We start from the raw sequence: 15,989 nt of genomic DNA, 5'->3' as shown, positions 1-15,989 counted from the left end.
GCAGGCACCACCACATCTGGTTTCTAAGACCCCATCGAGCTCTCAAGTTCTAGATTCTGCAAATACTGTTCATCTTCAGAATACAAAACTTGATTATTAAGGAATCCCCAGGGAAAAAGGACAAGGACAGCAAAACTGGAGAAAGAAAGTTGTTACAAAGTTTATTATCAGGGATGAAAGGAGAGAAGATAAAAATCAAGATGGTTACTCTGTAAGATTTAAAAGGCAACCACAAAAATTTATCAAAATTAAATATAACGTCAGAGGAGAAGATAATTTCTGTTAATAGTTTACATGGATAGAGTTTTTTAAAAAGTACATACTGATATTTTAGTTATGAAATAAAGCAGTATTTTATATATTAACTATTGCACATAAAAATAATATTTTCTGTACAATTATAGAGAAACTGCTATAGAGGTAGGTCCATTTAAAAAACAGGATGCATTTTATTTTGTTTATTTTTAGGGGTGTTGGGGATTGAATCCAGGTCCTGGCACATGCTAGACAAGTCCTCTACTTCCGAGCTATATCCCCAGTCCTTTGTATTTCATTTTGAGACAGGGTCTCTCTAAGCTGCCCAGGCTGGCTTTGAACTTGTGATCCTCCTGCCTCAGCCTCCTGAGTGGCTGTGAATATAGGTGTGCGCCACTGCTCTGTCCATTATTTAACTTTCCTGGCGTTGGGGATCAGTCCCAGGGCTTCGTGCCTGCTATGCTAGGATCGTTCTCTGCCACCGGGAGGCAGGAAGCGTAGCTCAATCCTTGAACTTGAGATCCTCGTTCTCCGGCCTGGGATCACAGGTGTGCACCCGTGTGCCTGGGTCCTCCCTCTTTATCATGATTTACATCTGATTATGTTTATTTAGGCTAATCCACATCTAGGTTTTAGCAGTTCCTCAAGGATAGGGACTGACTCCTTTTGATCAGCTTAATAAGCCATCCATCCCCATGCAACTTGTGAAATATTGTGGTTTGTATTAAGCATGCTGAATATTGGAGTGAGTGAAAAAAAAAATCAGGCTAGGTGTGGCAGCACACACCTGTAATCCCAGCAATCCAGGAGGCTGAGGCAGGAGGATTGCAAGCTGGAGGTCAGCCTCAGCAACTCAGTGAGGCCCTAAGCAACTTCGCAAGACCCTCTCTCAGAGTAATAAATAAAAAGGGCAGGGGATGTGGCTCAGTGGTTAAGTGCCCCTTGGTTCAATCCCTGGTACCGAAGAAACACAAAATACAAAACAAAAACAACAGCAACAGAAACAAAACCTGTACATTATAACCTGCTAGGCGCAGGTGTTGACTGATGTCTGCCATCTTGTCCCTGTTCCACTGGGAGGTCATTAGATCTCAGTAAGGGCATGAGGGTGGGGTCCCAAGATGGGGTCAGTGCCCTTTTCAGAAAGAGACACCAGAGAGCTTGCCCTCTCGCAGCCGTGTGAGGACACAGGGAGAAGGCAGCTCTCTTCAAGCCAGGAAGAGAACTCTCCAGAACCTGAGCCTTATCTTGGACTTCCGTCCTCCAGAACAGGGAGAAAATGACGAGGGCTCCTTGGGCCCTGCAGTCTGCGGCATTTTGTAACTGCAGCCCAAATAGGCCACAGAGATGCCTCTTGTCTCATTCTCTGCTTTCCCCTTTAACATGTGTGTCCTTCAAATGCTAAATCATTCCTTCATTTATTTGTTTGAGGTTTATCCCTAGATACATTCCTGGCTCAGGAAGGACAGAAATAAATATGTGCTACGTGAATGAATGAATGATCTCTGAGCCTCACAATTACTCTCTACGATTAATAGTATCATCCTATCTAAAGATGGGGAAACTGAGGCTCAGAGACCTGAAGACAGTCACCCAAGATCACACAGGCAAGAAGTGAAGGAGTCTGAGATGGGTGGGCCTGCTGCTGAGCCGGCTGCAGCTCCCGTGCTGGGAACTTGGCAGGACTGCAGGACAGGGATCACCAGACTGCAGTTTGGAACGAGGATCCATAAATGGGTGACAAGCTGGCCTCAGTAAATGCTCTTGAGGCCAACGCAGCACCGAGCGTGGGAAACACATTTCCTTTCCAGTCGCCTCCAGGGAGGTGCCTCCAGGGAGGTGCCCCTTGGCACCACTGCACGGTGCAGAGCGGGGGGCGCAGAGCAGTCGCAAGGCGCTCAAGGTCACCCAGCAGCGAGGACGTTCTAAGGCCAGATCCCAGCTCAGGCAGGCGGTCCCAAGGACTTCCCTCCAAACCCACAAAGCCTTTTCCCAAAGCCGGGCTTGGCCGCCAACTCTGGCCTCAGGCAGCTGGCTTGTCTTCAGACTCTCACCTGGAAAGGCCAGCAGCTGAACTCAAGGTCCCTTCCTGTGCTAAACATGTCCCCACTGTGGGGGACGGGCGGGCGGGAACTCTGGGAGGTGAATAGCTCTGGAGGGCGGAGTGCCCGTGAATTAGCGCTCTCTGAAGAGGCCCAGGGGAGCTGGGCACCCCTGCCACCCTGTGAGGACACAGTAGGAGGTGCCATCTGACCCAGGATGTGAGCCCTCCCCAGACGCCTGGGTCCGACGGTGGACGTCCAGCCTCCGCACGGTGAGCAGTGACTTTCCGTTGTTGATAGGCCACCGGTGTGTCCTGTGTTGTTTGGACAGACCAAGTGGACTGAGACTCAGGGCTGTAAAGCCAGGGAAGGCCAGGGCCCCCGGCCAGCAGAGAGGCCTGGAGGAAGCTCCCTCCCCGCTCAGAGGGACCGACTGCCCGCAGCTTGGACTCCCAGCCTCCAGAACCGCGGGGGAAGAATTTGGCTGCCTGAGCCACCATCTGGGGATCTCGGTTAGGGTGGCCCCAGGACACCGTGAAGGTGGGCAGTTCTGTGTCTCAATGGGACTCCGTGAAGAGTAGTGGGTAAGACAGGAGAAAACGGGCCAGTGGATCAAGAGGGTCTCTGAGAACAGAGGGCAAGAAACTTGGTAGAAGCCTTTCAGGGGCCACACCTGTGATCCCAGCTACTTGGGAGGCTGAGACAGAAGGATTGCGGGTTTGAGGCCGGCTTAGTGAGACCTTGTCTCTAAATAAGAAATAAAAAGGGCTGGGGATGCAGCTCAGGGGCAGAGCCCTGGCTTAGCATGTGGCAGCCCTGGGTTCCATCCCTCCAGACAGCGCTTGAGGACAGAACTGAAGTTAGACACTGCAGGGCTGCCTCAGGGACCAGGCGCCGGGCTGGCACCCAGGGCTGCTGCGGTCTTGGCAGGGTTGCAGGGTGCGCTCTTGACCGCTTCTCTCCACCATCCACAGATCCCACCCTCATGCCCTCGTGGAAACCTAACCACGTCCCAAAGGCCCTGCCCCTGCCTGCCATCTCATTGGGGGCTGGGGCTTAAAAATCTGAATTTTGGGGTGGGACACAATTCAGTTCATAGTTAGCAGAATGGGAAAGACAGAAAGTGGCGATTTTATAAAAGGACCTTTGAACAAAGACCTAGAGGGGGACTGGGGATATAACTCAGTTGGTAGAGTGCTTGCCTCCCATGCAGAAGGCCCTGGGTTCGATCCCCAGCACCACACACACGAAAAAGAACTGGAGGGGGTGAGGGAATGGGCCATTTGATTTAGAGACGAGGGCACAGGATGTGCAAAGGCCCTGGGGCAGGAGTGTGCCAGGTGGCTTGAGGGGCAGCATGGAACAGCTGGAGCAGTGTGAGGGAGGGGAGAGAGGAGGAGTCAAGGACAGAGGGGCAGAGGCTGCTGGGAGGACGTGGGCCAGGCGAGGAGGTCCAGTGTAGCCCTAGGAAACATGGCACACATATTTGTTGAGCACCACCAAGGTGCCAGGCATTGGGCTGCATGAGACTTGGGGTCTCCCGGAGTCCTTGGGGCCCAGTTGGGTGACTTGGCGTTTGTGATGAGAAAGGGCGCCGTGGACGCCTCTGCAGTAGAACAAACACCCTGTGGACATTCTGAGGCTGATTTATTAGAAGTGACTTAGGAGGCTTTCCTAGGGGTGATGGAGGCCGCCGCGCCCAGGCCTCTTTCCCAAGCCCCTGTTGGCGGCTGCATCTGGCGCATCTGCTTTCTCCTGTGGCGCTTTGGGGATGGCTCGGATAACACATTCCTGAAGCTCGGGCTCGGATAACACATTCCTTAGGACGTCGGTCTGTTGACGTTGGGAGCTGAGTGGTCCGGGCCACAGGCTGTTCTTTCCCTCCCCGCCCCGTCTGGGTTGGCCGTGGACCGCGCAGCTCCTCTGCGTGTGTGTGGCGCTCGGGGGCTGTTTCTGCTCTGTCTCTATTTCCACCTCAACCTCAGCAGGTGGACACCTGGCCTGGTGGTGTTTGGGACATCGCAGGATGTTTAGCAGTATCACGGGACTCTGCGTATTAGGGGCCAGTAGCATGTCCCCTGCAGCTTGTGATAACCAAAAAATCCCCAAAATCAAAAAACAAAAACTGTGTCCGGCAGCACCGAATGTCCGCTGTGGAGCAAACTCGCTCTCTGGAACCGCTGGCCTGTCCCCTTCTGCGTCTCGTGGACTCTGACTCTCGGTGATTCGTAGCTGGACGGCGCCCAGGACCGGGATCCCCAGGCTGCACTGATCACCCTGCATATTTTCCGGCCACGGCTTCTGCCTCGGTCCATCCAGGCTTCCAGGCAGCATGAGCGGTGAGCAGGCGAGAGGGTGAAGAAAGGGCCCGAGCGGAGCGCTGGGCGGCTCTCTGGGCGTGGTCATGGGGCACCTGGAGAGTCTTCTGGGCTCGCAGAAGCGGGGGTTTCCTCAAGCCTCTGGTGGTCCATTGTGGGGCCCAGTGCTTTGGATTTCAGATAAATCCAAGAGAGAGTGGCCCGTGGCCAGTGTCCAGGATTCCAAAAGACGCCTCAGCTGTCAGCAGGTGGCTGCACACCGCGGGCCTGTCCCAACCTGTGAACGTTAATTCCATGAGTGCCGGTGGCCTCTGAGTTCTTTATGGCTGAGGTCCTGACCTGGTCCCTACCCTGGGGACTAACGTAGCTGGCATCAGTCACTTTGGAATTTAAAGCTGTTGGTTCGTGTGGAAAGAAAAGAAAATAATTTTCTTTTACCTGTCTTGGGTTCTCAGCTGGATCCCTTAAAACAAGACTCACCAAAGACAGGTTAGCATGCTTGGACGCCATGGCGCACGCCTGCCAGCTCAGCTCGGGAGGCCAAGGCAGGAGGATCACGGTCGAGGTCAACCTTGGCAACTTAGGGAGGCTAAAGATAAAAGGGTTGGGGGTGTAGCTCAGTGGCAGAGCACCCTGAGTTCAATACCCAGTTACCCCCTCCCAAAAAAATACCCTAAAAAACCAAAAACACAAAAAAAAGTTAAGAAAAGGGCTAGCAAGGGAAGACCGAGCGCTTCTTACCATGTCCATGTGCTCACCTGGGGCACACGCGGCCATGAGAGCTCAAGTCTGACGGGACCCGGGCTTGAGTAGCACTTAGCAAAAGTTGGCAGATAGGTGGTGAGACCCAAGGAGGGACTTTGAGCTTCTTTTTTTTTTTTTCTTTTGCGGTGCTGGGGATCAAACCCAGGGTCTTGTGCTTGCAAGACAAGCACTCTACCGACTGAGCTATCTCCCCAGCCCGGGACTTTGAGCTTCTGGGGTGGCAATTGTGGGTGGGCGAATCTACAGGATGGTGGTGTCCATGTAAGGCTTGCTGATTAGGGTCTGGCCTCGTCACCTGGATGAACTTTGTCCTTGCTAGTGGCTAGAGGGGGGTCACCTTCATAAATTCACACCCTGCTTCAGGGCAGCGAGCTTTTCCCGCCCTGCTTCTTCTCGGTTGCCCTGGCTATAGAGTTATCCTTAGGCCAAGGCGGCGTATTTTGGGGTGGCCTGTTCTGTGGTCCTTCCAGGCAAGACATGGTGCCCCGGGAACCTTCCCTCCTCTGTCCCGAGTGTAGGCTGGACCGACGTTCTGGACGTAGTCATGATGACACAGAAGGACACGTCTACGGCGAGGTCCCCCGAATTGCCGCCACCTGTGGCCCTGATGCCTTTCCCTCTGTGAAGATCTTAGGGGTCAGGTCCCTCACTTGGGAGAGGGTCACGGTCCTTATGGAAGGTGGCCAAGTGGCAAGATAGAGGAGGGTCTCATGTTAGTGTGGACGGACAGCCCTGTCTTTGAATCTAGATTCTTCCCCTCAACCTCTGTGTGGCTTCGGTCAAGCCCCTTCCCCCTCTGAACCTGTTTCCTCTTCTGTGAGACAGGAACACCACTATCCAGTGGCGTCCCTAGCTTGTGTGGTGCCCAGAGTGGGTTTTGTTTTTTCCCTGTGCTGGGATCAACCCCAGGGCCTCACCCAGGCTCAGCATGCGCTCTGCCAGAGAGCCCCTCCCAGCCCCAGGGTGGATTCTCACTGAATCCACCTTTTTACATTTTACATTTTACATTTATAATTTGCATGCCATGCGATTCACTTAAGTATACAGTTCAATTTTCTTGGGCACATTACATTATTCACTTTAGAACTTGAGGCAAAATACATATAAGATTCACCGTCGCGATCATTTTTGGTGTACAAATTGGCGACATTGATCAACATCTTCATGACAGAATTATCTCCCATAATGGAAATCTGTAGTAGAAATCGTTTTCTTGTTCTTTAGTCTTAAAACAAATGATTAACAACAAAAAGAGAAGAACAGATTTCCATTTTATTATTTTTATTAAATTCTTTTGAATTGGAGATTGAATTCAGGGGTGCTTAACCACTGAGTCACATGCTGAGCCTGTTTTATTTTTAATTTTTGGGGGGACAGGGTCTCAATGAGTTGCTCAGGGCTTCACTAAATTACTGAGACTGGCCTCAATCTTGTGATCCTTCCAGCCTCCTGCGTCTTACAGGCGTGAGAACCACATTTCAGTTTTAAAGATCGTATTTGAAACCTATAGAAAATTTCATATGGGAACTAAAATCTATGCTTATCAGACAAAAACAGCCCATTTCCCACATTCCACCATTTTGCTGTTGTAAACTATAAACACAAGTAAGAATTCTAAATGTCAATTTTTCTACTTTTTCCCTGCGGTGCTGGGGATTGACCCAGGGCCTCGCGCATGCTCTCCTGAGCCCAGCGCCAGCCTCCAGGTTCTCCTTGTAGGTGGAACGAGGCGGTGGGGCGAGCCCGGCGCTGTGCTTCTTGCTTGCCGAGGTGCAAACCTAGGCAACCAGCGACTCGGGCTGGTAGGGACCGCGTGACCAGGGCCCCGCGCGGGCCGCGCACGATCTGAGGTCCTGAGGTCCGCCTGTCGGTTATCAGAGCTCAGCAGAGAGGGCGGAGACGGGGGACCGTGGCCGGTTGGGTGCAGACGGTGAAAGGCAGACCAGCTGGAGGCCAGCTCTACAGACAGCGAGGCCTCTGGGTTGCCCAGGAGGAGCGTCTCGCCCTCCAAGCGCCCGCGGCTCCCGGTGCCCAGCAGGCGCCTGATACCTAATGGATGCCCGTGGTATGATCAGCACGGGCCACCGTGGCTGTTCGCACAGACCGGGTCTCGCCGCCTGCTTGGGGTTTATGCCCTTCAGCCCGGACGCGGTGCTCCTTCAAGCCTCCATCATTTATCAGGTTGGGAAGATCCCTCTCCAGAGGAGGGGGACGTGGAATTTTCAACAACTGAACTTGGTGCTCTTTTCTGTGGAGTTTGCTGGCGAAGAACGCGTTGCTGTGAGCCTTCTGCTCGGGGATATCAGTAGGAACTCATGTCAGATCCCCTTTTTATTAAAATCCTTAAAGTAAATTCCACTGATGAAGTATCCGCATTCTACCGACAGTATCCAGACGGCCAGGCATTTACAGACGGGTCATGGCAGCCCAGTGGGAGAGGAAGTTCAGACTCAGCTCTGCCCCGGAGCAACACCGATGAAATGCTGAAGCTCCCAGCCTGTCCCTGCCTCCCTCTTCCCTCCAGTCCCTGAGCTGTTTCTGACACCCACCCGTATCAGTCTGATTTCTGTTCCTATAATGAAACACCTGGGTGTGGGTACTGCCTAAAGAAAAGAGGGTTATTTAGCTCTTGGTTTTGGAGGCTGGAAGTCCCAGGTAAGGTGGCCTCATCTGTTTGGCCTCTGGTGAGGGCCCCTTAGATGTGCCACAAAATGGCAGAATGGGAGCTGGTCTGAGAGGGAGAGGTGACCTGGTGAGACAGGAAGCCCGAGGTTGGGGAGGGACCAGTTTTGCTGTTCTTGTGAAAATCTCACTTTCTTTGGAACTAACCGGGGTCCCGTGAAACTGCATTCATCCCTTCCAAGGGCAGTGACCTCCGTGACCTTCTGGTACGAGGCCCCACCTTAAAGGGTCCCACACTCATGTGGCCACACCGTGGACCGGGCTTCTGACACAGGAGCCTTTCAGGGGACACTCATGCCATTTGCCCCCTGCAGCACCACCAGTAAGTGCTGGCTTTCCTGTGTCCATACCACATCCTGCAGTGTGGACGCCCCAGCCCGCCTCCGGGGCAGACCCCGAGCCCACCAAGGGCAAGTGAGCAAGCGCCAGGGTCCCCGATGGCAGCCTCACTCCATTTAAAGTGTGCGTGCGTGTCCCTGAGACCTCTCACTCAGCCTCGGGCAGGGAGCCTCCCGGGCTTGGTCCCAGCCCTTCCTCACAGGAATCTGAGGCTGGCTCTGTCTGAGGTCCTCTGGGGGCTTCTTGCTGCCCTAACAAAGGACCACAAACCAGGTGGCTTAAAACAACAGGAACCTGTCCTCCCACCATCCTGGAGGCCAGAACTCCAAACCAGGTGCTCATTAGTTATGTTCCTCCTAGGGGCTCCAGGGAGAATCTGTCCAGGCCTCGCCTGCAGCTTCTGGAGGCTGCCACAAGGCTGGAAGGGCCCTCGGTGGGTGGCAGGGTGCCTCCATCGTCACGTGGCCTCTTCCCTGGTGTCTGTGTCCAGATTTCCCTTTGCCTGTGAGTCCCTGGGCTTAGGGCCCAGCCTGATCCTCTATGACCTCGTCTCAATCTAACACGTGTGAAGAGCCCATTTCCAAATGCCGTCACATGCCAGGGTCCCAGGAGGACATGAGGACATGAATTTAACCCATAGACCCCCACGCATCCTGGCCCTCGTCCCCAAACTTCTTAGGACCATCTGCCAGCAAGGGGCCCTGACGAGATTCCTCCTGGGATGGCATGGATGGCGGGGTCGGATCTCCAGATCCCAGAGCCGGAGGCAGGAGGAGCCATGGGGCAGGGAGGGGAGAAGGAGGGTTGGGGGTGGGAGCGAGGGGTCCAGGGAGGAACCAGGGAGCCGGCGGCAGCAGGGAGCTGGGGGTGGGGGAGGGCAGGGAGCACTTGGAGAGGAGCAGCAGGACCCCACGGGGACAGCTCCAGGAGCGGGCAGACCCCCTCTTCAGGATCGGGGATGGAAAGCCCTCTGCGGTTCAGCCGGAGGCTGAGCTGGAGGTCCGTGGGGTAGGCGCGCGGCCATGAGCATGCAGAGCAAGCCCGCGAGGCTTCACACACACAGGGCTCGCCGGAGCAGCTGGGCTTGGGGTGGGGGACGATGACTCCTGAGTCTGTAGCAGGCCGGGTGGGACCCCCAAACCCCAGGGAGAAGCCCTGCTTCTCGCCAATTTCCTGGTAACTGCGGCGACAAATCCAGCTAACTGAAATCTGGACACCTGGCTAGCTGGGAGGATCCCTGGCAGCCGCCCTGCCTGGCTCCAGCCATTACCGGCAGCTCCTTGGAGTGGACTCTGGGCCTTCTCCTGCCTGCATGTCCTCCTCTTCCTTCAGATGGCCCCCATAGGAGAGAGGAGCAGGTGACCCTGCTTGCCCTCCCATGTTGTGTTAGGGATGACTTTTTGGGGGTGGTGGGTACCAGGGATTGAACCCAGGGGCACTTAACCACTGGACCACGTCCCCAGCCCCATATATGTATAATTTATTTAGAGACAAGTTCTCGCCGAGTTGCTTAGGGCCTCCCTAAGTTGCTGTGACTGGCTTTGAACTTGTGATCCTTCTGCCTCAGCCTCCCGAGTCACTGGGATTACAGGTCTGTGCCACCATGCCCAACCAGGGACTGACTTTTGATCCCACAGAATTCACACATGACGTCCTGACCCTCAGTGTGTGACTGTATTTGAAGACAGGGAGGCAAATGAACAGGCCATTGTTGAGCCCTGCTTCAATGTGACTGGTGTCTTTGTACAGGATGAGGACACCGTCCCATGCAGGGGTGACCCTGTGAGGACACAGGGAGAAGAAAGCATCCACAGGCCAAGGAGAGTGGCCTCAGAAGGAACCAGCCCTGCTGACACCTTGGTCTTGGGCTTCCAGCCTCCAGAACTGCGAGACAATAAATCCCTGTTGTCTAAGCCACCCAGTCTGTGGGGCTTTGTTCTGGTGGCCCTAGCAAACCAACGCTTGCTCCCTCTCTGCTTCAGGACTCCCGGAGCCAGCCCTGAGTGACCTAGCACCATCTGAGTGGCCCTTCACAAACGTTATTTCCTCAGCCACACTTGGGATTTCTCTCTCTCTCTTTCTCTCTATTTATTTTTCTGTTCATACTGAGGATTGAGCAGACCTTACCTATAGCTCAGCGTCAACACAGAAGAGCAAGTCTCTCCAGTGGGTGGAGACGTAGAAGGGCTGCTTACCTTTTCCTCACCTTACTCCGTAGCTCTGGTACTTCCCATGGAGGACAGTTTAAAATCCTCTGTACCAGAGCTTTAGCCCCATCTTGCAGAAAAACCTTTGGTCTGGGGCTGGCACAAGTAGTCGCACACCTGTAATCCCAGCGGTTTGGGAGGCTGAGGCAGGAGGATTGCGAGTTCAAATCCAGCCTCACTAAAACGTGAGGCGCTAAGCAACTCAGTGAGACCCCGTCTCTAAATAAAATACAAAATAGGGCTGGGGATGTGGCTCAGTGGTCGAGTGCCCCTGAGTTCAATTCCCCGACCCCGGTGTCTCCTGCACCACCAAAAAAAAAAAAAAAAGAAGTGATCCTTAGAGCAGAAGGCGAAGCCTGTCACTCACTTCATTGCACACCGTCTGGGCATCAATATTATGCTTCCAGGTTTGCTTGTGTTTTGAGACAGGGTCTCCCTATGCTGCCTATGCTGGCCTTGAACTGCTGACCTCCAGCCACCTTCCTGCCTCAGTCTCCTGAGTGCTGGGGCTGCAGGTGGCTCCGCCGAGCTCATTTCGGGCTTATTATTTCCGAGAGACTTGGCTGGAAGAACTGATTTCCGGTCAGGGTTAGGAGGATCAGCCTGGGCTAGAACACTGAGTTTGCCATTAGATGCCGGAGTTCAAGACACTCTCTCACCCTTATTAGCAGGTCGCCCAACCTCTCCGAGTCAAAGCTTTTCCATCTAAACTGGGAATGGATGCTAAGATGGTGAAGAGGAGGTGACCTGGGGCGGTGGAGTAGTCCAGTGTGAAGCTGGCTCGGCTGCCTCTTGATGGTGGCCTTGGGCTTCAGTCTCCCCCCCTGCGCCTGGTGGAGTAAGGGCACGTGCAGGTCTGTCCTGGGATCAGTGCTTGGACAGCATCTCTCCCGGAGACCTGCATACAGTCGTCCTCAGCTAGGCCAGCTCTATCTCCTTTCCTCTGGTGGACCGGGATGGGCACACGTTCTGTAAGGCAGGGAAAGAACACTTTCAGCCTTTGTGCATCGCAGCATCTCAGCTGAACGTCTCAGCTCTGCCCTGTATGAAGGCCAGTGATCCAGATGGCCGTGTCCCCATAAAATTTTAGATGTGGACGTTGAAAGTTGAATTCTGTGTGATTTTCACAAGTTACAAAATGTTATTCTTCTTTTGATAATTTTAAAACGATTTTTGGGGGTACTTGGGATTGAGCCCAGGGCTCTCTACCACTGAGCTACATCATCGGCTCTTTTTATTTTTTATTTTGAGGCAGGGTCTCATGAAATCACTTAGGCTGGCCTTGAACTTGTGATCCTCCTGCCTCAGCCTTCCAAACTGCCGGGATTACAGGTACGCACCACTGCACCCAGCTTAAAATAATTTAAAAGTGTAAAAATCTAGTCTTACTGAGAGCTGTACAAACACTCAGCGGGCTGGATTTTTGGGCGGGTTGTCATTTGCCAACCCCTGTAGAGACTATTTCCTTTATATTCCTAGTGTTTCTTATGGGGCTCCTTGTAGTGCCCAGTCAACATTGGTGAATGACTGAGATACTGAATGTCTATCTATCAGAGACATAATTGTGGTGATTAACTGAGACTATTTCTGTAAAAACTCAAAGTAGTTTTATTTTTTAATTAAAAATTTTTTTTTTGTGGTGCTGGGGATGGAACCCAGGGTCTCAAGCATGCTGGGGCAAGTGCTTTACCCCTGAGCTGCACCCCTAGCCCCAGGTAATTTCGCAAAGGCTGACTAGTTTTGGGGGGAATCTGCACCCTGCAAGAGCCATCTGAGAGATCCCTGAGTCCTTGGGTCGGCGGTGCCGGCTTCCCAGTCATTCCCCGCTCACCCAGCAGGGGGCGCCCGGAGACCGCGATCCGCTGGGTGTCCGGGTTCCCGGGAAGCCTTGTCAGCTGCCGTCCTGCCAGGAGATAGGAGATGCTGGGAGATGGCCCAGATGACCTCCGAGTGTCTTTTCTGCCCTTTCAATCCCAGTTCCTTTTCAGATAAAGGTATGGGGATGGGCTGCCCGGAGCTAGCTGGCAGCAGCTGACCCTTCAGCAGGCGTGGTCCCCTTTCTTGGGAGATGGAAGAAAATGAAAACGCAGACTCTGCTGCAGGTAGCTGTGAGCTGGGGTTTCAGACGCTCCGTGTACACTCCTTTTGCGCGGTACATGTGTGTGTCTGTACGGGAATTAACGGGCGCCGGAGGTCAGGGCTTGCTTTAACTACAGGCAGAGCCACTAAGCACGTGAGAAATATCAGGCTTAAAGACATGGCCTGGGTTTCTAGGACCCACAACCATACTCTCTTAGCCTTTAGGGCCCTAAAGCCATTAGGTGAGGCCGTCTGACTTTCCCAGTGACTGCCGGTCTTTCTGGCTGGTGGTGAAGTGTTCTGCTTGATTCTTAGTGTCCCCATCTGTCAAACAAAGAGCACAGACAGGTCCAGGGTGCAGGGCAGTGTGTTCCAGGTGTGGCCTGCAGACCAGCCTCATCAGAGTCACCTGGGAGCTGCTTTGGGCTGCACAGTCTTGGGCATCGGGAACCTGATGCTGTGGGGTTGAGGGTCAGCGGTTAGCCCTCTCAAGCCCCCAGGTGTGTGTGATGCAGCCTCAGTCTGGGGGACTCTGGGGTCCTGCTGTTATCTTCATCCTTGACTGCACGTTGGAATCACCTGGCTTTCTAAAACCCCCACGTGGGGGCCATCACATTGGATGTCCTGGGGGTGGGTGTGTATGTTTTTTTGACGTCCCGGTGGTCACGACGATTTAAACTCGGCCAAGGTCAGGCCCCACTGGTGTCATGAGAAGTGGTTTTGGTGCAGCCAGACCAAGCGCAAAACCCAGCTCTGTCGCTCACTCATTGACCTTGTCGGGCAAGGTCACTTCTCTGATCCAGGGTTTCTCCTCCATAATATCGAGATCTTCTTTGCTTGCATGCAGAATGGGCTACAGGTGGAATGAATGGTATATGCAAGCATCTCATGTGTGCAAACACCTGGAACAATTCCTGGCACCCAGTGGAGGGTAGCCCTTGACAGTGTCTTCCCTGTTCCCTTCTGTTGGACTGGGGGCTTTCCAGGGCAGGTACCCCAGGGCACAGGATGGCACTGGGTAGGGTGGGCTGCTGGGTTTCCACCCTCACAGTCTTGCTGGGGCTCAGCTGGAGCTGGGGTGGTCATTCTCTGTCTTGCCTCACTCAGGTGAGCTTTGAAGTCTGTGTGAATTAGAAACACCTGCCGGCCCTTGACCTTGAGGCACCTACCTTGACACAAAGTTGCCAGCATAAAATGCATGTGCAGAGATTTTTTTTTTTTCTGTTTGCCCTTGAAAGAAATTGGAAATACAACTTTATTGTTAGGCAAGTAGTAGAATAAATTACAGCACATTTAATAGTATGAAACATCATGGACCATTAAAAAGAATTAGGTAGATCTATATGTATCGACCTGGAAAAAGATGTGCTACATACATATTGTTAAGTGAGACAGTGAATTGCTGAGTCATGCCTGTGGCTCCATGATTCTTTTTTCTATTCCCCCCACCACCCCACCAGGAGGAAAATTAGTCCCTATTACGTGTATTCTCAGCTGTGTGTTTTTGTGGTCATAAAGAATAGGTTAGCTAGTGTGCCCTGGGTTTTCTCCCCAGCATTGCCAAAAAAAAAAAAAAAAAAAGCTTGGAAAACATTTTTCCAGTCTGTTTAAATTGGTTAACTTGTGGGATTGGACAGAGAAGAGACTTATTCATTCATTCGATTTTCGTTCAATATTAATACCATTTCATATATAAGAGGTGGGGTCTTACTGTGTTGCACAGGCTGCCTTCAAACTCTGGGGTTCACGCAGTCCTCCTGCCCCAGCCTCCCTGGGTGGCTGGACAACAGCCATGTGTCACCGCTTCATTCTGAAGGTCTACCGTGTGCCAGGCGTGCTTTGGGTCTTGGGATATACTCAGGTATAAATCAGACCAAGCCCCTGCCCTTGTAGAGCTAGAGGGACTGGCTTCCTACTTGACGGGTCCCTCCTGGTTTCAGCTCTGCAGGTCTAGCATCCCCTGAGACCCCTGAGTCCAGGGCAAGCAGGAGAGATGTGTCCCCCCGTGGCACTGGTGTGTTAGACGGGAGACATGGAGGCTCAGAAGTGCGTGGCAGGCGCTTGCCGGTGAAGGAGCCACCTTGCGGCTCTTCTAAGGTGAGACCCACCCTCCTGCCGGGGCTGAGGTCCTCCGTAGCTTCTGATTGGTGGGCGGAACTGGAAGGCTGAGCCCAGCGGCCATCCCCCAGGTCATTGGCGGGTCCCTGTTTTGCTGAGTCGGCGTGGGACCTAATTTGTTAATTAAGAGTAGATGGTGAGCTGTCCTGGTATTTTGATTAACCTAATGGCCTTCCCAGCACGACTGGGATCCAGCTGGAGACATCGCTGCAACTTTTAATGAAATGATTTGAAGGGTCATTAGGAGGCACTTCCCGATATTAGGCGGCGCGTCTGCACCCAGAACAGCTTGGCAGCCGAGCCGGCCCCAGCCGCGGCCTGAGCACACACTTGGCTTTTGGTTTTTTAAGATACGACTCTTAATCTTTTCGACATGCTTGCCGGCTTGCTGACCTTCCGGGCTGTAACCCAGCTTGCTCTGCACGGGAAGCATAGCCAGACATGCCAGCTGGGCTGAGAGGCCATAGCAGGTGGACGTCGGTGCCCACGCCCCTGTCCCAGGGTCTTCCACCTGCAAGGACCTTGGTCACCTGCAGCTCTGCCCTGGGCTTTCCCTGTGTGTGACTGGAAGTGCTGGGGAGGGGGTGCTGTAGGGAGGGTCTTACCCCCCAAAAGATATTGAGGTCCTCATCCCTGGACCTGTGTGTGCAGCCTTTTTGTGGAAATAGCATGTTGGCAGACGATCAGTTAGGGTGAGGTCAGTAGGGTCAGTCCGAATTCAGGAGACCGCTGTCCTCATTAAAGGGAGAGGGGATCTGGACACAGGCAGACGTACCTGCACGCAGGGCGGCGGCCACGGGAAGATGAGGGTGGAGACGGGGCTGAGGTGGGAGAGAGGCACGGACAGAGGCATGACCTTGACCTTGTCCAGAACAGGGACGCAACCCATTTCTGCCATTTGAACAACCAGTTTGTCGTCCTTTGTTGAGCCGGCCGGATTAACGCAGGACCCTGTGTCTGCATCCTCCTGTCAGTGACTGGCGGCAGTGAGTGGGTGGACCCCAGCGTCCTGGCCTTCCAGGTGGGGCCTCCCGGGGTGACCTGTGGACAGCAGGTTCTGCCCTGGCCGCCCTTTTCCGTCTCATTGTCTCTGCACTCCCTGTGTTTCCTGGGAGTGCCACCCAGTTAAGCAGCTTGCACTTGAATTTCCACCCAGGTGTGGCTCTGGGACCGAGGCTCCAGCA

The sequence above is a fragment of the Sciurus carolinensis genome, chromosome 18 (genome assembly GCF_902686445.1).
Source record: "Sciurus carolinensis chromosome 18, mSciCar1.2, whole genome shotgun sequence".
In the NCBI taxonomy this organism is placed as follows: Eukaryota; Metazoa; Chordata; class Mammalia; order Rodentia; family Sciuridae; genus Sciurus; species Sciurus carolinensis.
Note: the sequence above shows the minus strand (reverse complement) of the source record.